Source organism: Heptranchias perlo, chromosome 28 (assembly GCF_035084215.1).
Source record: "Heptranchias perlo isolate sHepPer1 chromosome 28, sHepPer1.hap1, whole genome shotgun sequence".
In the NCBI taxonomy this organism is placed as follows: domain Eukaryota; kingdom Metazoa; phylum Chordata; class Chondrichthyes; order Hexanchiformes; family Hexanchidae; genus Heptranchias; species Heptranchias perlo.
The window spans coordinates 17532036-17554737 of NC_090352.1; the positions used below are offsets into that span (position 1 = coordinate 17532036).

The following is a 22702-nucleotide window of genomic DNA, read 5'->3' on the forward strand; positions in this document are numbered from 1 at the left end:
GTAATTATGGCAAATTGGAATTAAATCATTTCTAAACTTAAAAAATATTTTAACATAATTTTTCTCCTCTTTTAAGTCACTGTTGATAGGCACCATTTCCCAGCTGAGAAGGCAGGCAAGGTGATTCAACTGGACTTACTCGAGGTTTATGACAAATAATCTTTCTTTGCATGGGAAAAATCCCTCACCTCCACTTGGCCTCTTCCATCCACAGTGGAGATTGAGAACTAGCTGCTGAGGGGAATCATGTCCATGAGCCCGTCTTCTACAACTCTATGAAACTGTATTTATGCACCAATCCTTCCCAATAGTTTAACTATTTCACTGCAATTAAACAACATGAGCTGACTCTAGGCCCTGTTTTCGGGCGGGAACAGGGGGCCGAAGGTTGTGGCACAGAATTTACCACCTCGTTCTCACTGACATCTGGCCCGTCACGACTCTGGAGCAGGCCGGGAAACAGGTGAGCAGTGCTGCTGCCTGAAATCAGTGGGATTACAATATGCAAACCAGGGTCCCATGTTGCATTTAAGACCCTGATATGTTCCTGGTCTTCTGCTGGGTGGAGCACGCACGCTCTGCCCAAGTGGAACTGAGCTTTCAAAGGTCGAACCAGTGGTCCTTAAAGGGATCACTGCAGGCTGCTCAGGAGTACACTAAAGTAAGGTCTGCCAATGGTTTTTGTGGGGCCAGAAGGAGTCCCCCCTCCCCCCAGGATTGCCTCTCTGTCTTTAATGCTCCCCTCTGGCTCCGTTCTTGGAGGAGATGCCGGATTTCCTTTCCTCAAGATCAGCGAGATGTCTGACCATGAAAATGGTTCGGGCCTCATGCTGAGAGCATGGGGTGGGCGTAGCAAGTGCCCTGCCCACCGTTTGCCCGATTTACACACTAATCGAAAATGGCCCCCCCCCCACCATGTTCACAGAATTCTCACTGGTCCACATAGCAGAACATTGGACCTCCATACCACTGTGAGCAAAAAAAAAATTAATGATAAGCAGTTACACAAATGAAGAAAAGACTAATTTACGGAGTGCACAACTTTACTTAATTGACTCACAATAACTTCATAACTTACAAAATGCTAATGTTAATCTATCTAAATTATGTACCGACAACAATTCTTCCTCGTGCCATCTCTGCATCATTAAAACACTTTGAACAGTTTTAGCCTCCATTGTTTGTATTTGAATATATCAGCATCTTTGAACCATGGTGAGGAAAAAAGCACCCAATAATGGAAAAAGACCTGGAGAACTACCATTCGCTGGGCAGTTACCTGGTAAATATAATCAGCACCGATGGAAAGTATTTTTCCAACATATTACCCTGTGGGAATCAAGTCATAAATGCTCAATTTCCTTTTATCAGAGTTCTGTTTTTCTAACCCATGTTCTATGCTCACAAAGGTTAAGAGGTGTCACTGTACTCAATCATCGTGTCGAGCACTCTCCAGTGTTATGGATGAGCTCTAAAATTGTTCAGAATTGCAAAGTAAGGTTAACCTGGATCAAGACAGAGCTTTCATAATAAGCTGAATTTGTCCAATTCATATCAGTTCTGACTTTGGACGCCATCTCTGTCTGCTCCCCATAAATTCATCTCTTTGCTTGTGAAGACAATAGGCACCAAACACTACAGTAAAATGACCACAATGAAAAGGAATTCAAATCTGAAGTTTGCAATAAATTATCCCAAAATATCAGAACCACAGGGGAGGAGACTTTCGGAGGAAGTAAATACTCTTGTAACTGAGAGTTTCTTCCACAATATTACCACGTGTGGTTCGAGAGGGGGAGAAGTGATTTTTTTTCTCATTAGGTCCAACAACATTTAAACACACATTCAACATGATTAATTGCTAAGATTTTTTTTTGCTCAAACATTTGCACTAATAATTTACATTTTGTATCTACTCTATGTACTTGCCAAGGCATCCATGAAGTTGCTGTAGAGATACTTAAAATCTTGCTATTAAAAAATTAAAAATGTGTAAAGGCAATAAAATGCATTGAACTAATTACTCTAATCTAAATATGTGCGTATCACATTTGAGTGAAATTGGCTTATTTGCATATGTAAAAAAAGCAAATCCTTTGTACCGAATAAACATGAACTCTTTTGAAACAGCTGTAGTACACCTGTGTAAGGTTACGTTTTGAAACAGCTGTAGTACACCTGTGTAAGGTTACGTTTTGAAATAGCTGTCGTACACCTGTGTAAGGTTACGTTTTAAAATAGCTGTAGCACATCTGTGTAAGGTTACGTTTTGAAACAGCTGTAAAAACATAGAAACATCGAAAATAGAAGCAAGAATAGGCTATTCGGCCCTTCGGGCCTGCTCCACCATTCAAAATGATCATTGCTGATCATCTAACTCAGTACCCTGTTCCCGCTTTTTCCCCATATCCCTTGATCCCTTTAGCATTAAGAAATATATCTATCTCCTTCTTGAATACATCTAATGACTTGGCCTCCACTGCCTTCTGTGGTAGAGAATTCCACAGGTTCACCACCCTCTGAGTTAAGAAATTTCTCCTCATCTCAGTTCTAAATGGCATACCCCGTATCCTGAGACTGTGACCCCTGCTTCTGGACTCCCCAGCCATCGGGAAAATCCTCCCTGCATCTAGTCTGTATAGTTCTGTAGAATTTTATATGTTTTGATGAGATCACCTCTCATTCTTCTAAACTCTAGTGAATATAGGCCTAGTCGACCCAATCTCTCCTCATACGTCAGTCCTGCCATCCCAGGAATCAGTCTGGTAAACCTTCGTTGCACCCTCTCCATGGCAAGGACATCCTTCCTCAGATATTCCTACTCTCTGTTTCCTGTCTGTCAACCAATTCTCAATCCATGCCAGTATATTCCCCCCAATCCCATGTGCTTTAATTTTGCACATCTAACCTCTTGTGTGGAACCTTATCAAAAGCCTTCTGAAAATCCAAATGCACCACATCCACTGGTTCTCCCCTATCTATTCTACTGGTTACATCCTCAAAAAACTCCAGTAGATTTGTTAAGCATGATTTCCCTTTCATAAACCCATGCTGACTTTGTCCAATCCCGTTAATGTCCTCCAAGTGTTCTGTTATCACATCTTTTACAATAGACTCTAGCATTTTCCCCACTACTGATGTTAGGCTAACTTGTCTATAATTCCCTGTTTTTTCTCTCCCTCCTTTTTTAAATAGTGGGGTTATATTTGCTACCCTCCAATCCGCAGGAACTGTTCCAGAGTCTATAGAATTTTGGAAGATGATCACCAATGCATCCATTATTTCCAGGGCCACTTCCTTTGGTACTCTGGGATGTAGATTATCAGGCCCAGGGGATTTGTCAGCCTTTAGCCCCATTAATTTCCCTAGCACTTTTTTTTTACTAATACTGGTTTCCTTCAGTTCCTCCCTCTCACTAGACCCTTGGTTCCCTAACATTTCTGGCAGGTTATTTGTGTCCTCCTTTGTGAAGACAGAACCAAAGTATGTGTTTCATTGTTCTCCCATTTCTTTGTTCCCCATTATAATTTCCCAATATGGAAAACCATAAAGAAATGCCTGACCAAATTAACTTTCTAATACACCTAAACCATAAAGCTGAAAAGCATGATGGATAAGTTGACCATGTTAGCTGACCAGCTGAATATAATAGAAAGCTTATGTTCTAGTTCCCAGCAAAGACACACAGAAGAGCTATTGTCTGCTTATGAGATAACTGTCTGACTAACAGAAATGAATGACCATATAGCCTTGAGACTAGGTACAGAACCACTGATAAGAAAAACTGTTACTAAGGAAATGAGTTTTCCCAGACTTTGTTTAAGAATCACGAGGCAGTCATGAGGAACCAGAGGGTGGGTTCCCTATTTTTGATTGACTAACCACTTGAACCAATAAAGAATGTACGTGTACACCCATATTCTACGACAGGTGCGCGTAACTGAATTAACTGTATAAAAGTTAACTGTTTCCTCTGTTCAGTGAAGAGGTTATTCTGTCCATTGTGCAGAATATGCTTTCCTTGTATACAAGCTTCTTTTTATAAATTCTTACTTGTCTGAAAATAAGTGTTTGGAGTTAATGCATTGTATATAATAGGTAATTAAGTTTTCGACAGTTTCTTGGAGGTCCCACCGAGATCGCTTGTGATCCCTGGTAAGTACGGACACAATTTGTCTGTACGAACCCAGACACACAGCGATTGACGTGATTAATTCTTCTGTTTGCCTTTAGGAATTGGAAGGCGATCATAGGAAATGTGTTTCATATAGACAAGGAGAAAAAAAAGGGGAAAGAAAAAAAAGAGAGAGACGCGCGACAGATTACTCGATATTGTCAGCTGCGGTGTTGTAGTAACGGGCTGAGAGAAAGCAATAACGGAATAGATCTGTGATACCGGTGATACTAGAGTGAGGTGCCAGGAAAAGAGGAAAAAAGGTAACCAGGTTACAGACTTGTTTAAAAAATTCTTAGTGTGAAGTTGTAATTTGGACTAGATGTTGCGTAATTCGGAAAAGTGTGAAATTATAAGTCTGTAGTGGCGACAAACGCAGACTGGTGTGGATGTCGCCGATTCGGAAAAGTGTGAAATTCTGGTTTACCTAAATTAAGTGTTTGGATAGAAACACTAATCGTGTTCCCCCTTCTCAAAAGGAGAAGCACTTAAAAGAAGCAGTGTTCCCCCTTCTCAAAAGGAGAAGCACTTATAGGAAACAATGTTCCCCCTGCTCAAGGGGAGAAGCACTTTTGAAAAAAAAATCTTGTGTAAGTCAGCTGATTCAACTAAGTGCAGACGTTTCTCTCATGCACCTAGCCTGGGCTGGTTATTGGGGCCAGGACCCTGGAGTGGGTGTAGAGAACACATGACGTCTTGTCCGATCAGCTGAATTATCAAGTATAGAATTGTGATAGTTAAGATAGGTCTTGATTGTTGTGTAATTACAGTGTGGAGGATTGTATAAACTATAAGCCATGGGCGCCAACGCTAGCAAAATCCCTCCAAAGGGAACACCTGCTGCTTACATGTACAGAAACTTTGGGAAAGAAACAACTGACAAGTTGATAGTTTGGTCAAAATGGACCAAAACTAAGAAATATCCCTTTCCCGAAGACGGTACATTTAATATGGATAGAGATAAGTGACTAGAAAAATGTTTAAAAGACAGTGACCTGAAAAAGAAAGGTTCTTTTGTTTTTAGTGTACTGTCTCTTTAAAAAGCCTGTCCTTATTGTGAGTGTTTTCTGTCGGTGTTGTGGGCCACGCCCCCTTCTTACTGTGTCTTACGTGTTTTCTTCTTTTGTGTAATGTATCTGTTTTGTCTTGTGTTTAATTCTGATATTGCTGAATTAAAATTGGAGTTATTGAGGTTAAGTGACCTATTAAATTCTGGTTCTTATAAAATGTGAGCATGTTAAATTCCAGACATGGGATCTTCAAAAAAAAAGAATTGGCATTTTGAATTTTTATCTTATGATTGGCTGTGGTTAATAAAAAAGGTTCAAAAAAAAATTAACGGGACAGATAAAGAGAAAAAGCTATCTGGTATCACCGTGATAGGAAAAGTTGGAAAGCTGGAACAGCTCGGAGAGTTGGTTATAATCATACCCACTAAAAGTATGTGAAAAAAGAAAGTGAATTGGACAGCAAGTTGTGGAGCTTGCGGAGCGGTGTGAGGGTTGGGGGGAGCCTGGACAGGAGTTGGTCACAGCAGTCTGGAGGTGCTGGACTGGCTGTGGGCTGAAGTGTACGATGGGAGATGTTGTTTCCCGGTATGAATTTTTTTTTCAAAAAAGAATTTATGTGAAAATTACGTTGACGTATGCTGAGAACGCTGCGTGAATCTGATATCTGGCTCCGTTGTTTTGTTACTGAAAAAAAAGTTAACCCCTTCCATGGACACCGACATCTGTTTTCAATTCACCAAGACAAAATGAGGTTTAATTGTAAAAGAAAAGAGGAAAAAGGTTTAATTGTAAAAGTGCAGCTTTAAAGAATTACAAGTTACAGTTGCAGGATGATCTCTGGTTATAAATTAATTTGATCTTCGAAGCATTTTGTGCTATTGTGATTGATTCTTCCTCTACCCCTTCAGGTTTTTAACAAAAAAAAAGAGACGGCGATAATGATCATATTGGATTTTAATTGTCGTCTGAAAGATAAGATTAGGGAAAAGGCTGTTTGCAAAGCTAAAGCAGAGACTGAAAAGAAAGTAAAGAAGCTGCAAGCAAACAAGTTGGTTAATAATGAACATTGGAGAAAACACTATGATTAAAATAAATCTCAAAAATAGTGTGCAAAATATATAGTGTAAAGCAATCCACAAATGTGAGAAGTGAAAAAAAATCAGTCAAACCTGTGTGAAGAGAAATTTTGAAGGTGGAATGTGGAAACTTAATCTCAGAGGGAGAAGTATCAAATTACTGCTACCACGAGAGCCAGTTAATATTAACCCCTTCCATCCCAAGAAGCCAGACTGTCATGCCAAGAGCAGTTCAAACAGATAGAAATGACCCAGTCGGTTGAGAACTGTCTGAGGCTTGCCCAGAACACAGGTGAACATGAGGTAACAATTGGTATAGGTTATATTATTAAAATTGACCCAATTACTCGGAAATACCAAAGGCTACAATTGACTGAGATATAAGTTTCCACACAGACAATGCTACAGTGAAAAAAAATTGATAAGAAAGGTGAATGTAAAACAAATCATATGAAGAGAAAGCATAGGTTGGACAATTGGAAGTCCATTACTTGAGCTATGTACTGACACTGGGTACTAAACGCCTATCAGTTTTACCCCGCCACAGTATGATAAGGAAGTTCGACAAGTTCTGGGGCTATTCAATTTTATTTGAAACTATTCACAAATAGTAGCTCCAATACAAGATCTGACCAAAGAGGGGAGACCTTCCCTGACAAATTATATAACTTGCATTGAGAATGCTAAGAAAACTCAACAATTATATCAACACCTCCTAACTCAAGTGTTAAAACAAAGCGCGACATGGAATGGAGGTGGACATCATAAAAGAGATAGACAAATATGGAAACGTAAAGATCTGTGATAAGTGATATAGCAACTGCCTTTAATATGGGTGCCTCAGTTGTTAACACCATTGATTTGGCAACATTAGATCAAAAGGTCAGAGATTTAGGGTCTCGCATTAAAGATATATTTAAAAAATAAATGAAAATACAGATAAGGAATTGTCTGAGGATCAAATGCTGACCATACATTTGCAAAGGATAGCTACAGTGCTAGAAACACATGCCCAAACCATTAATAAATTAATAAAAGAGGAATATAACGTATCTTAGCAGGCGGCTGCTAATGACATCTGCAGTACATATGGTAACTGGATTGTGGAACAGACACGAGAGAACCTAGCCCAGATACAGGCAGGGGAAGTACCCTTATGAATAACAAATCAACAAACTGAGGGTGAACCTGACCTGTGGGCATGATGGAGGTGGTACCTCCAAGCGGCTGTTAGCAAACAAGAACATCACCCCTTGCCAATTCAGGGCAATGGTGCGGGTGTACCCCACTCAAGTGGAGTGTAAACCTGACGGAGGAGGGCTCTTAGTGTTGGTACTAGTAATACTGGTGATGGCACCCGAAACCCAGGGACGAGAGGTGTAACAAGTACAGAATATTGGGGTAGTGAAGGACGGAATGCACATATCCTATCACAATATGTTACCATATGCTGAAAAAAAAATTAAAGGGAATTTGGCTGGAACAAAATTAAAGGGATGTGTTACTAGACATGCTGTCACTGTATGTCCACATAGTGTTGGTCACAGCCCAGAAGCACAGTGTGGGTTTAACAATACCGGTACCAATCAGGATATTAACTGTACCATGGAGGCCCTAGAGGCGGATCTAAAACCTACTCAAGTGGCATATGCCGGAGAGGGCGAATACTGTGTTACAACTAATTTGAAAACGTTTAAATATGCCAATCTAACTTGTGATATTTTAAGTCCAGAGTTCTGCTCCATTCCTGAAGTCCTGGTTCGGATTGGACCCGAGGAACTGGTAGAGATACACCGGCATAACCTCACCACCTTACAAGTTTCTGAGGATATCAAAAAGGACTTAAAAGAATATCAGGACACATTTGGGTATCTGACACCCCTGTTGCCTAAATACTTGAAAGCATTGCGAATGGAGATACGCCTCTCCCAGAAGGTTTATTATAACCTACAACAGGACAATAAAAATATTAAGCATGACATTGACCAAATTAAAGTCACCACTTGGTGAGATGACCTCTGGAATTGGGGACTGAATATACAGATCCATCCTCAGATTAGATCAATTTCACATGTATTAGTCGTAGTGCAGTTTGTTGCAATATGATTCTTGGTTTTCATGGCATGTAATAAATGTAAGCAGAGGATGAAGGGTTTGGCAAAGATAGTAAAACAGAGCCTGGGTGAGAATGTCTCCATTGTCTCTGTGATTTCAACGAAGAACACATCTTAATGGTACCGGAAGTAGCACCCGCTGGGGTAAGGTGCATGTAAAAGGGAAGACAATCATAGTTTGATAGGATTATCAGATGCTCTGCCTCTCTTCCACCCGGACTGGTGGCCAACACGAAGGGAACGTGGTTAAGATGAGGTACAGCATCTAACAGGATATTATAGGGATAAAAATTTGGATTAAGGGAAAAAGGGGTGGGTCCCAATCTCGAGTTCAAAGGTCAGGCGTAGTAGTTGATTAATTAACCCATAAATCCCCATACAAGGACCCTGGCGGTGGCGTACCAGAAAAAAAAAGACTGATTAATTAAGCTGTTATAAGAGACTGTTGCAGCATGGCATGTCCTAAACTTTTAAATCATATGAGAATAATTGGCTCGGCATGCCTGATCGTGTGGGTGGGAACTGGCATAAAACCTGTTACAACCCTTGCTGCAAGTAGACTCAATCGTGTTTCAAGGGAACTGCCTGTTAATACTTCTTTATACATGTCATATATGTATGCAAAGCATCAAGGTATCTCTAGTTGCTGGGTGTGCTCACATATCCCAATTCAATCCAAGGGAGGCATTCCACTCAGACCAGTCCCCCTAACTTCCCAAGAAATAGCAGAGTGGGTAATAAATCAAATTGAAATTAATGGGAACAGAATGCGAGATAGTGGCTGGATGAGTGCGAGAACAAGTAAGACAATGTTTGTGAGAAAACAATGGAAGGAGTATGCAATCACAACAAAATGTGAAACCAAATTTCGGGGGTGGTACCAACCTAATTACGATCGGACCCATAAACCTCCTTTTCTAATCCTAACAAATACACCAAGAACTAATGGAGCAATATGTTTGAGTAAGAATTCAGTAGGGGGTGATGTAATGGGATGGAGTAATTGCACTCAGTATATAAATATGACAGAAACCAGCATCAGTAGTACCATCAGATGGAAGCCTTGCACAGGTGGCCAAATTTACACAGATAGAATAAACGTAAAGAATTCCCCTGCAATTACTGCGTATAATGAAACCTACTTTATTTGTGGCCACAAGGCATACCCATGGTTGCCTCAAAAAAAATGGACAAGATCATGTTACTTGGGATATGTGATCCCATATGTCCGACACTCATCATCCCTGCCTCAATATCCTGCTGGGCAACGAGTAAAGAGGGTAATTACTGAGGCTGACCGATTCTGGGCCATTGCTTTCCCTAGGTGGGGAGTGAGCATGGCCACCAGAGAAATTATTAAATTAGCCAAAATCTGGGAAATAGTTGCTAATGATACGGCAGAAGCCTTAAAGGAAATAAGCGCAGAAATGATAGCCATTCTTACGGTCACCTTACAAAACCGTATGGCCCTTGATTACCTATTGGCAGAGAAAGGAGGAACATGCGCACTAATTGGATCTGAATGTTGTACCTACATACTTGATAGTTCAGAGAATATTACTGATTTGGCCGATCACATTCAAAGGGAAGTTGAGAAATTTAAGCAGCCCCCTTCATTCACTCTTTGGGGCTGGGCAACAGGATGGCTGGGTTCTATTGGGACTTCTCTAGTTCAGGGACTAGTCATATTTGTTGTTATAATTCTTATAGCCTATTGCTTTGTCAAATGCTGCTGTGTTATGATGTCCAATCTGGGTACACATACAGCGCCCACAAATTTGATGGTGCAAGTAGGGGTAACACAGGATGAGGTGCAGGAGGAGTTTGAACGTCTGAGTGGAATAATGCTCTATTAGAATATTGTCCTTTTATATATATATATATAGGACAAAAGGGGGGAATGTGGAAAACCATAAAGAAATGCCTGACCAAATTAACTTTCTAATACACCTAAACTATAAAGCTGAAAAGCATGATGGATAAGTTGACCATGTTAGCTGACCAGCTGAATATAATAGAAAGCTTATGTTCTAGTTCCCAGCAAAGACACATAGAAGAGCTATTGTCTCCTTATGAGATAACTGTCTGACTAACAGAAATGAATGACCATATAGCCTTGAGACTAGGTACAGAACCACTGATAAGAAAAACTCTTACTAAGGAAATGTGTTTTCCCAGACTTTGTTTAAGAATCACAAGGCAGTCATGAGGAACCAGAGGGTGGGTTCCCTATTTTTGATTGACTAACCACTTGAACCAATGAAGAATGTACGTGTATGCCCATATTCTACGACAGGTGCGCGTAACTGAATTAACTGTATAAAAGTTAACTGTTTCCTCTGTTCAGTGAAGAGGTTATTCTGCCCATTGTGCAGAATATGCTTCCCTTGTATACAAGCTTCTTTTAATAAATTCTTACTTGTCTGAAAATAAGTGTTTGGAGTTAATGCATTGTATATAATAGGTAATTAAGTTTTCGACACCCTATTTCTGACTGTAAGGGACCTACATTTGTCTTCACTAATCTTTTTCTCTTGACATATTTATAGAAGCTTTTACAGTCAGTTTTTATCTTCCCTGCTAGTTTACTCTCATACTCTATTTTTCCCCTCTTAATCAATCTCTTTGTACTCCTTTGCTGAATTCTGAACTGCTCCCAATCCTCAGGCTTGCCACTTTTTCTGGCAATTTTATATGTCTCCTCTTTGGATCTAATACTATCTCCAAATTCTTTTGTAAGCCATGGTTGAGCCACCTTTCCTGTTTTATTTTTGCGCCAGACAGGAATTAATAATTATTGTAATTCCTGCACACGTTCTTTAAATATTAGCCATTGCCTATCCACCGTCATCCCTTTTAGTAAAGTTCCCCAATCTATCATACTCATACTTTCGTAATTTCCTTTATTTAGATTCAGGACCCTAGTTTTGGATTCAACTACTTCACTCTCCAACTTAATGAGGAATTCTATCATGTTATGATCGCTCTTCCCTCGGGGACCCCGCACAACAAGATTGTTAATTAATCCTTTCTTGTTGCACAATACCCAATCTAGGGTCGCCTGTTCTCTGGTTGGTTCCTCAACCTATTGGTCTAGAAAACCATCACATACACACTCCAGGAATTCCTCCCCCACAGTATTATTGCTAATTTGGTTTGACCAATCTATATGTAGATTAAAGTCAACTGTGTAGTACACCAGTGTACGGTTACATTTTGAAACAGCTGTAGCACACCTGTGTAAGGTCACGTTTTGAAACAGCTGTATTTTATCTGTAATGTCAAAGAGAAACATAGAGAATTGTATATGGATTGCAGTGGGATGAAAAATGCAACTGAGCCAAGACTAAAATTAACATATCTTTATACTGAGTAATTATGGTCCAGAGGTCGAGTCATGCTGCAAAGATCTTTGCAATGTTCTGGACTCATTCAATCTGTGGTAGATATGTATTCATAGCATATTACCTACATAGCAGTTGACTACATATCAACAGGCAATGCAGTTCAACGTAATTAATTTTATGGTTCCGCTGATCTCCTGCCAGAGTTACAGCAGAATATCGAGACAACCCTTGTGAAAATTCAAGGCCACTTTCTTTATCTATAGAGTAAATAAGGAGAAACTGTTTCCAGTGGCAGAAGGGTCGGTAACCAGAGGACACAGATTTAAGGTGATTGGCAAAAGAGCCAGAGGTGACATGAGGAAACATTTTTTTTAACACAGCGAGTTGTAATGATCTGGAATGCACTGCTTGAAAGGGTGGTGGAAGTAGATTCAATAGTAACTTTCAAAAGGGAAATGGATAAATACTTGAAGGGAAAACATTTACAGGGCTATGGGGAAAGAGCAGGGGAATGGGACTAATTGGATAGCTCTTTCAAACTGCTGGAACAGGCACGATGGGCCGAATGGCCTCCTTCTGTGCTGTAGCTACAATGATACTATGATACTGTGATATATTTGCTATGTGAGACAATTTGCTGGGGCACAGAGAGCCAGTGGAGCTTGGAGAAGGTGGGTTTGATGGGAGTGCAGGACTTGGTGTGGATGAGGATGGGAATTGTAGTATATTGATTGAGTTGTAAGAGGAGGATAGAGGTGGGGAAGCCGGCTAGGAGAGCATTAGAGAAGTTGAGCTTCAAAGTGATGAAGGCATGGATTAACATTTCAGCAGAGACAGGGAAGAGATGGGACAGACAGGGAATGCTTCAGAGATAGAAGAAAGCATTCTTGGTGACAAAATGGATGTGAGGGAGCAAACTGAGCTTGGGGTCAAAAGCATTGACAACAAGGTTCTGGACCTTCTGACTCAGTCTGAGGTGGAGTCAGGAAGGTTAATGAACTCAAGGTTAATGGAGTTGGTGGAAGCAAAAATGGATGGCTTCAGTTTAGTCAACATTAAGTTGGAGGAGGTTTTGATTTTTCCAGGTCCTACTGTCAGACAGGCAATGCTAACTATATTGTCTCTGGGGAGACCTCTTACAAACTTTTTTCCAAATTCCTTCATTGGAGGTGTGCACCCCTCCCCCATTTCCACAACCCAACAGTCCCCCTCCGCCTTGAAATCTCGGACTCACTGTGAGTAATGCCATGGAAAGTCCACTAGTACTCAAAATTAAAGTTGGCTTAAGATGCTAATTTTGCTGAATCTGAATCCAAAGCCCATTTGGAACACCAATGGCAGAAATTTCCTCGGGGCATCTTCCGTTCTGCAGCCGAAAGTCTGGTAGAAACCCCAGGGGTAAGTTTCAACTTCAGTAGGGGTGGAAAACTGGTGGGATCAGATTAACCACTCATCATTTTCCTTTCCATTGACTTCAATAATTTTACAAGACAGCAAGAACTTGGGTGTTTAATTCATATACAAATTCTACCAAATCGGATGTCGGTTTAAACATTGGACAAAGTATAAGTGCCCAAGAAGTGAAATTGGTAAACCATTCTGAACAGCAGCCTTTCATGGGTGACTGAGCTCTTTACGATTGGCTCTATCATATATCAACTGCAGCGGGTTTAGGTGAAATCTTTTCAATCAACAATGTATGGGTCCTGAAGAACCTAATTAACATTCATCACAAGAGGTGACTGTACGCTATTAACGATGCACAAATAAATCTGCCATCGTTTTAATTGCTAATCACATGATAGATAGGTGTCCTTTCAAAACTGCTCATTATACAGTAACTCCAGACTACACAAACCCATAAACGAACAATTAATTGGTGCAACATATGGGAAACTAACCGGATGCATGTAAACACAGAGACAATATGCCAAGGCACATTCCATGGACCTATTTGACCATTGACCCTATCCCAAATCCCAGGGACAGGGTCATTTAATTAATCAGAGTGGGTGCCTACACCTGTAGCAGCATAACAGAGGCAGCCACCCCATGGATACAGTGGAACTTGAAGTCGTACCCTGACACCCCACGGGGGGAATGTGGAAGTCTGGATTGGGCCAAAGACGAAGGCAAGCCATTGGTAATTATTTTTCTTCGGCCAATGTTTGACCCCCATAGCAATGGCGATCAAAATCCTTCTAGGATCTACTGCAGTTTACCTTTGCAGCTGCAGCCTCCTCTTTAGGCCCACAGTACGACCTTTACCTGTTCTTAACAGATGTCGGCCCCACTGGGCCCATAAGAGTGCTTCAAATTAATCTAGTTACGCCCCATGACACTCTCAAATCTCCTCAGGTGTGGGCAGAAAAAGTTTTCTCCCCCTGGAGTGCAATTTCTTCATTTTTTTTTTCATGAATGGGATAGAAATCCAGTGGATTTGAGTTCTACCTAAAATTTGGCCTCCCCCCACTAGAATGGGGCCTCTGGATCATGCGATTATTACCCTATCTTCTTTAAAAGCAAAAGCAAAATTTTATTTTCAACTTGAAACATATTCTTTGTGTTCTTAAATCATTTTGTCCCTGGCTGAAACACATAATCTACATGACAATATTTGCTATTATCCCTGGAGTTTGAAAGAGTCGAACAAAACCATGTTGCTAATCTAATAAAAAGAGTTCAGCATTGATCACACTGTCTTACCTTGTTATCTCTGACTCATTTATTTGAAGTCAGTCACTTATGCTTGCCTTGTCATAGACTGTTAGCCACATAATAGATTCTGACTAAAATCGTTGGCATACAAGGAGTGAAGTGGTATCAGAATGTCTACCCTACTCTGTCTGAAAATAGTCAACTGAGGTTGACATTTTTAGGAATTCTACAAACTCTTCTGGAAACAGAGGTCAATACTTTCATAGGTCTTTCAGGTCTGTATATCGCCCTTGCTAATTGTCAGGAGGCTGCAAGCCTGTCTGTTTTTTTGTTGTATATGAATGGTTCATTGTCGCCTCAAAATCTCTGTTGGCCTGCTCTGCAACCTGAAGTGTGACTTCCATTTGCCAACAGGTACCAGCACTAACCCCATCTCAAATCTCAGGGTCATTGCATTTGCATAATATTGGGCAGAAGGGAATGTAAGCTTGCCACTGGTTGTTCACACCAGGGTGGGCGGGGAGTGGGGGGAGGGGGGCGGGGAGAGAGAGAAAAACTTGGGTGGGGGAGGAGAACTGGTGCAGCTGCAGCATTTAAAATCTTGGAGCAACTTAAAGGGGCAGTTACAAAAATAAATGGGCAGAGATCTGGTGTCACAGATTGGCATCACTTTTTGGATCGATTACACCCACTTTATATATATTTATTATTTGTAATGGATCGGAAAATCTACCATATTGTGGTCATGCTGATTTGGTACAGAGTATGTGTGTATGATAGTGAGTGAGTGAAAGAGAGAATGAGTAGGGGGAAAAGGAATAATCAGAAAAGGATGGTGCTAGCCTTAAGTTTGGGAAAAGCCTCTGACTTCACTCTCCCCCATTCCTTTCATTAGCTGCAGTCCTACGAGTTTGGGAGTGGCCTTTTCACATTTGCTGAAGGGTTTGAGGTTCCAGATCATGTCTCTGGTCCACCTTTGCTCCCACCTGTTATGTGTCACCTTGCCCTGCAAGTCGATAGTGTACAGATGTTGGAAAAGCAAACCATGTGAATCAATGTACATGCATCATTTACCTAGGTTTTGTTGGAAGTTATTTTGAGGGCACAACTTTACAAATTTAAATGCGACAATAGTTGTATGTTTTAGTACCAGTTACAAAATTTGGCTTTCAGAAATAGGGGCAGGCATTTGAATGTATGAAAGCCAAAAGGTTTGTCTGAATGCTTTGTATACAGCCTCAGTCGAGCTGTTATGGGTCTTTGTGGCACCTATACTTTGCCTACATACTCTGTATTGGCAAATGCTGGATAGTCTTGCCTTGGAAGTCTTCCTGAAGCTGCCAGCTTTCTTCCTCATTTTCTCCCAGTGCTGGGAATGTTGGACACCATGTTGACTTCTTTCTGCCACCTTCTGTCATGCAGAGTGTACTGCTCTACCATGAGGAGAGTGCCCTTTTGCCTTAAAGTGGGTAACATTCCTTTTCCAGCACTTGCTCTCCAGTGCTGTATCTGAAAATGGGACAGTTCTACCCTCTTCCTTCCTCTAACTGGGTCTATGACATTGGAAGAGCTGCAAAAATAAATGTGGGCCTGGCCAAGCCACAAGCTACTTCCTTTTAAATAACAGCTGCTGCAGCACAGGAAATCTTACCCTCACAATCAGCACGTACCCAGTACTAGGCCTCGGCACTCAACTCAAAACCTGCAAAGATCATGGGAGGTGAATCTTTCTTAAATTCTGTAAACACAATGCTGCAATCCAGCCCAGTCACCTCAGCACCCGGGCCAGAAAATCAACTTTGAAAAGTTTCTGGAGGGCATCGGAAGTGAAAAACAATACACGACCTGGCTAGAGATAGATTTTAGTTCCAAAGGGAAGTGACCGGCCAAAGGTTTGGTGTTACTGCCTCATCATAAACCATTTAAGGTCACGTTTGTTTGGTTTGTCCCTCACATTTTTGTGATATTAATGGAGACTCATATCAGTCGTTTACAATGATTCCTATTGCAGTCAGGTGTCCCGGACAAAAGACTCAACAGACAGCTAAGAGATTACTGTTCATGCACTATCGACTTGAGTCATAGAAATGTTTAACATTCTGATTGCTTGACTATTGAGAATGGACCTCTCCGATCTTCAGAGAAAACCTGCCTTTTGAAGGTCCAGAAGAATTGTATAAAAGGCATGGGGAAGGGGGCGGCAAATTTCTGTGGGAGTTCTCCTGCTCATCTGTCATAACGTCACGTTTATGCCATTTTCCGGTGTTTCCGTTACTCTTCCATTGAAGTTACGGAGGATGAACAGGAGAATCCTCAGAGAAATTCACTCCGAGGCTTTCCATACCTCTCCAGCTCCGGCTTTGGCTGCTTCTTTCCAAACTGAAGGAAAGGGAGGGGCATTGCAACAGTCCACGTAACAGTGAATCAGAGACTCAGTTCAAAAGTTATTGGAATGGACTGATAAGGGTTCAGCAGGACTTTATTATCTTGAAACTGTTTGTGCAGTAAGCCAAGAATTGTATTCCTGGTCTCTTGCTGTGCAGTTCTGCTTCTGTGTAATTAACTTCTTTGTAAATAAGTTCAAGTATCAGTTAAATACTGAATTAAAAAGTGTGGCAGCGTGGCATTTATCATCTTTCAAAGTGGACGGGGACTGTGCTGGGTTGCCCAGCTAATCTCTGGAGCAGAATACTGTGGTAAAAGTGTCACTGTTAGCCCTTTGGCATTCTATTTCATTCACGCCACGCATAAAGTTGCATATTTAATTCAAAGGAGGTGTGGACCTTTTGGAAACTGTCTTTTGTGTCCTTAGCCACATCCTCTTATTACTCCAGGAATACCTTCACAGCTATTTTTCTCGATGACAAACCACCTCCTCAAATCCCTTTCCTCTGTTTTCTTCACCCTCACTTCCATCACCAAGTGCTTAGAGCTCACTGATTTCTTTATCTTTAAGATTGAGATAATCCATGCCGATGGCTCTGCTGCAACCCTCCTATCTTCCTTGCTTCACCTGTTCCCCCTCAGTTCTCACTCTACAGTTTGTCTCCCATCTCACATTGCTGTATCCAAACTCATCTCTTCAATAAAAGCCATCTCTTGCTCTCTCCATCACTTCTCTTCTGTTGTCCAGCTCTGCCCTTAAGTGGTTCCACTCTTACTGTTCGAATATAGTCGGTGTATCTCCACTAGTTGGCTTTTGTTTCTGCCTTCACACAATCACCTCTAGAACCTATTTTTTTGACCTTCCACTATCAATAACCTTCAACTCATCTAAAACTCAGCCACCCACATCCTACCCCAACTAAGTATTGTTTGTCCATCACTCCATCCTCGCTGACCTACAATGGTTCCCTGTCCTTCGATGCAACAAATTTAAAATCCTTGTCCTCATTTTCATATCTCTCCACAGTAATCCCCACCCTACTTCTGCAATCTCCCCCAAGATTGCATCACCTCTCATATCCTTCTGTCCTCCATTCTGGCCTTTGTGCAACCTCTACTCCATTTGGCTTACCATCAATGACAAAACCTTCAGCCACTTCAGCCCTACTCTCTGGAAGACCTGCCTAAATCCCTCCACCTCTATATATTGCTCTCTAACTTCAAAACCTGCTTAAAACCCAACCTTGCAGGCAAAATTTCAGTTACCTCTCCTGACTCTTCCAATATGGTTTGGTGACCATTTTGTTTAATTTTTCCCTCTGTTAAACACCTGGAAACATTTTTCTATGTTAAAGGTTCTATATAAATGTACCTTCTTGTTGTGAACATGGGTTAAGAGTGTTGAGAAAAGACCTGAATTGCAACAGAATTAATTGTACATCTTTTACTGGGCAAAATACACAATGTTAATCAGAAACCAATTTCAAGGGTCAAATCAATTTCAAACTGTATCATTGAATAAAGTCATCCAACCAGAATTCAATTTAGATAAAGAATGTAATGTTATGACCTTGTTTTAAAAGACCAGCAAATCTGAAATAATTATTGGTCCTTCTTATATTAAATTATATTTAAATTATTATTGAATGTATACATATTCTTTGCTCTCCTAGGTTGTTTGATGTAAACTAAGTAGGGTGCCCACAAAGACTTAAGTTTTACTGGGGGACAAAGATATTTCGCTGTTCAGAGGAAAGAAACATCCTAGATCACTAATGTCACAGATCTACGAGTTGTACTTAATGCAACAACGGTTACATATTAGGCATTTAAAGGCACACTACTGTCTCAAAAATGTTTCTCCTTTTGTGCTGTATACTGCAATTGCTCTCTGGTTTATCAAACATTGTTCCATCATGACAATACCCTGTATATTTTGTAAATTTATAACAATTGCTTTTCTGAAAGTAATTTGTATGGATTATTAGCAATAAAATTGTTACAATAATGACACAGTTGCTGACCGAAATGCAGCTTTTGGTTGAAGCCGTGTATGAAAGAAAATAAACATAAAAATCTTATAATCAAATGCATTTTCTGTCAACCTTATCAAGGTGGCAGGAGAATTCATTCATCATACTGGAATTAATTTTAAGAATAACATTTGTATTGGTTTCATTTAGGTTTGAAATATATTAAGCATTATTCATTTGAAAATATAGAACTGCTATTAAAATAGTTTTAATCAATATCTAGTTACTGAATGTAAATGTGAAAATAAAATTTCAGTGCGTTTACAAATTTTGACTGCCAAATATCAATCTGTGGTGATCTGTGTCCAATCTGCCATTTGGATTCAGCAGTGTTTGGGATGGATGCTCCATGATGTCAAGTCAGTAATACATATTGACAGTCTCCCTGCATTTCAGAGTTTCCCCGGTGGACAGGCTGGCGTTTGTACTAAAAAATATCATTAATTAAAGTCAGCAGAAATGAGATTACAAACAAAAGCGACCCAATTGCTTACCTCTGCCAGCAGCAGAATCTGAGTTGGAGTTGTGTGTGTTAGCAGCGCTGACAGAGGTTTGAAGGCATAATCAAAGGGATTGGGAGCCCCACTTGCCACATTCACTTTGTATCATACAGAAGTGAAGGCACTGAGAGCATTATCTTCATGCAATTAGGGCTGCAGTAGCTTATCAATTAAAAATAAATGTTTTTCAATCGACTGTACTTCAGCTAAGTAAACAGGGGCTAAATGGTCACCTTGGTGCAACGTTTGAAAGACTGTTTGAGATTATTTTAGCCCCTGTTGTTTCAATAATTCACAGCTGGAGACTATTCCATGATTACCATCAATGTCACTCCAGATTTGGTTGTTCTAAGATGCACTTGAAAAAGATTGGATCAAACATGCCTGTTTTCCCCGTTGGAGCTGCACTCACCCAGGCAAGTGGAGAGTATTCCATCACACTCCTGACTTGTGGCCTTGTAGATGGTGAAAAGGCTTTGGGGAGTCAGGAGGTGAGTCACTCGCCACAGAATACCCAGCCTCTGACCTGCTCTTGTAGCCACAGTATTTATATGGCGGGTCCAGTTAAGTTTCTGGTCAATGGTGATCCCCAGAATATTGATGGTGGGGGATTCAGCGATGGTAATGCCATTGAATGTTGAGGGGAGGTGGTTAGACTCTCTCTTGTTGGAGATGGTCATTACCTGGCACTTGTCTAGCGTGAATGTTACTTGCCACTTATCAGCCCAAGCCTGGATGTTGTCCAGGTCTTGCTGCATGCGGGCACAGACTGCATCATTATCTGAGAGGTTGCGAATGGAACTGAAAACTGTGCAATCATCAGCGAACAGCCCCACTTCTGACCTTATGATGGAGGGAAGGTCATTGATGAAGCAGCTGAAGATGGTTGAGCCTAGGATAATGCCCTGAGTAACTCCTGCAGCGATGTCCTGGGGTATGGATGATAGGCCTCCAACAACCACTACCTTCTTCCTTTGTGCGAGGTATGACTCCAGCCACTGGAGCGTATTCCCCCTGATTCCCAATGACTTCAATTTTACGAGGGCTCCTTGGTCCTTTAGCCTAGTAAATGATCCCAAGGAGCTTCACAGGATCATTATCAACCAAAAATTGACACTGAGCCAAAGAAGGCGATATTAGGGCAGGCGACTAAAAGCTTGGTCAAAGAGGTAGGTTTTAAACAGCGTCTTAAAGGAGGAGAGAGAGGTGGAGAGGCGGAGAGGTTTAGGGTGGGAATTCGAGAGCTTAGGGCCTAGTTGGCCTCTAATAGTGGGGCAAAGGAAGTGTGAGATGCACAATAGGCCAGTTTTGGAGGAATGCAGCATTCTCAGAGGGTTGTAGGGCTGAAGGAGTTTACAGAAATAGGGAAAAGCAAGGCCATGGAGGGATTTGAACATAATTGAGGCGTTGGTGGACCAGGAGCCAATGTAGGTCAATGAGCACAGGGGTGATGGGTGAACGGGACCAGGTATAGAGAGTAAAATTCAACTTTGGTGGTAAGTTGGGGGTAGGGGAAAATATGGGCGGTAGTGGATCGGCCGCCTGTTATACACACTGCCCGATTTTCCTTTCGCTACCACCCATTTCTCACCCCCACTGAAGTTGAATTTTATCCTCATACTTTGTATTTTCATTCCTCCATCACCAAAAAAAGGGCAACCAGCCTATGGGAGAACTGGACAAACTTTTTTTCTCAAAACTAGGAGGCAAACAGTCAGGCCTAAGACTGAACCCATGGCTATTTGATTCAGTAGTGTGGATTTAGGTGCTTTACCAGCGATAATATTTGGTTCCACTCAGTTATGGTTATTTTAGATGTAATTGAAAGCGTCGACCATCCATCCTGGAAAGCAGAAACAAGAGGTCACGTCGAATCAATGGATCAGGCAATTTAAAATGAAAAGTGGCAGCACTATGTTATGCATATCATAGACTTTATCAGAGGACTGCAGATCAAAACAGAAAATAAAGGAAGGCTGGGATTTTCTACTTTGTGATTCCCAGCCCACAACTTTCAGCCTATTCATTTCAATGGGTGGAAATTGCAGGCTTAGCAATGCAGAAGTGGAAAATCTCCTTCAAACTGTCATTATAACATCAAAAGGAAAAGGAAACCGAAGGGCATCATTCTATAGTGCTAATAAGAAACAGGGTTAGAGTTTCTCTTTAAGTCTCACTGCATTGGCCCACTGTGTCATTATCAGAGAAGTAAAAAAACCATCTCCAGGTTGTGAAAAATATAATATACAGTCCTGGGTGTTTGGAACATTATTTAAACAACTAAAGTACCTTGGGAACCAGTGCACATCAAGGGGACTGAAAATGGAGGAATTGTGCACTGACTGTGCCTGATAGTTCAAGGTCAGCTCATTTCAATATTTTTGTGGCACTCTTGGTACCTAATACATGTGCTGGGAATGCTGCAGGGCATGGAATATTAGGCAGAGAGACCCATTGGAAGAACTGGAGGCAAGCAAACAAGGGGATAGAAATGCTGGGTGGCCATATCACAAGCAGAGCACCACCCAGAAGAAATATTTAAATATTTACAGCTGGCCTCCAATCGCATTATGCCCCACCATTGGCGGCCGTGCCTTCAGCTGCCTGGGCTCCACGTTCTGGATCTCCCTCCCTGAACACTTCCACATCTCCATTTCTCTCTCTTCCTTTAAGACCTGCCTTTAAATGCACCTCCTTCACTCCTCCTAATATCTCCATCTTTGGCTTGGCATCCATTTTTGGCTGATCAATCCTCTGTGAAGCAACTTGGGATGTTTTTCTGTGTTCAAGGCGCTATACAAATGCAAGTTATTGTTGTTGTTTCCTAATACAAATACAACTTGTGACCGAAATAATCCTTACACATAGTTGGTGCAGAGGCTCCCAGCAAGGCGGCCATTAAACTATGACCAGCTACAGCTATTGGAGGGCTGTCGGAGGCTCCTTGATGCTGATGGACTAAATTAAGAGAACTTCTCTGTGCTCTAGGTGCTTCCCAGCCACACTGCCATGTGCAAAGCTCACTGGGGTGCAGAGTAGGCCTTGCATTATTGGCCCCAGCAAAGCAGACAATTGTTTTCTTAATAAGCAATCTTATGCACTTCTCTTGTCAAGAGAAAAGCACACTAGTAATGATAATAGGAGGGAAATCACTGAAATAATGGAATAATGGAAGAGGAGTTTAAATTAGCTGGACTGATCTGTTAAGAATTGGAACTAACCATTGAGGACATTTTTATTTACCTGGCTTACTGTTGCACACAAATAATTAATTCTGCTCTGAAAGGATTGAGTTGGCTTCAATGTTTTATATGTTGCCTGCATGCACATTGTGCTCAATGTTTAATATGTTTATACAGATCCTGAACTCATTCCAGCTACAATCCTAATGTCGGTATCATTTAC

The 22702-nt window shown here is 41.1% G+C and overlaps 1 protein-coding gene across 1 annotated transcript in view; it reads right to left on the bottom strand.

The window, feature by feature from the left end:
* galnt17 (polypeptide N-acetylgalactosaminyltransferase 17) overlaps nt 1–22702 on the bottom strand; it is a 305543-nt gene that overhangs the window by 89477 nt on the left and 193364 nt on the right. The window lies entirely within an intron of this gene.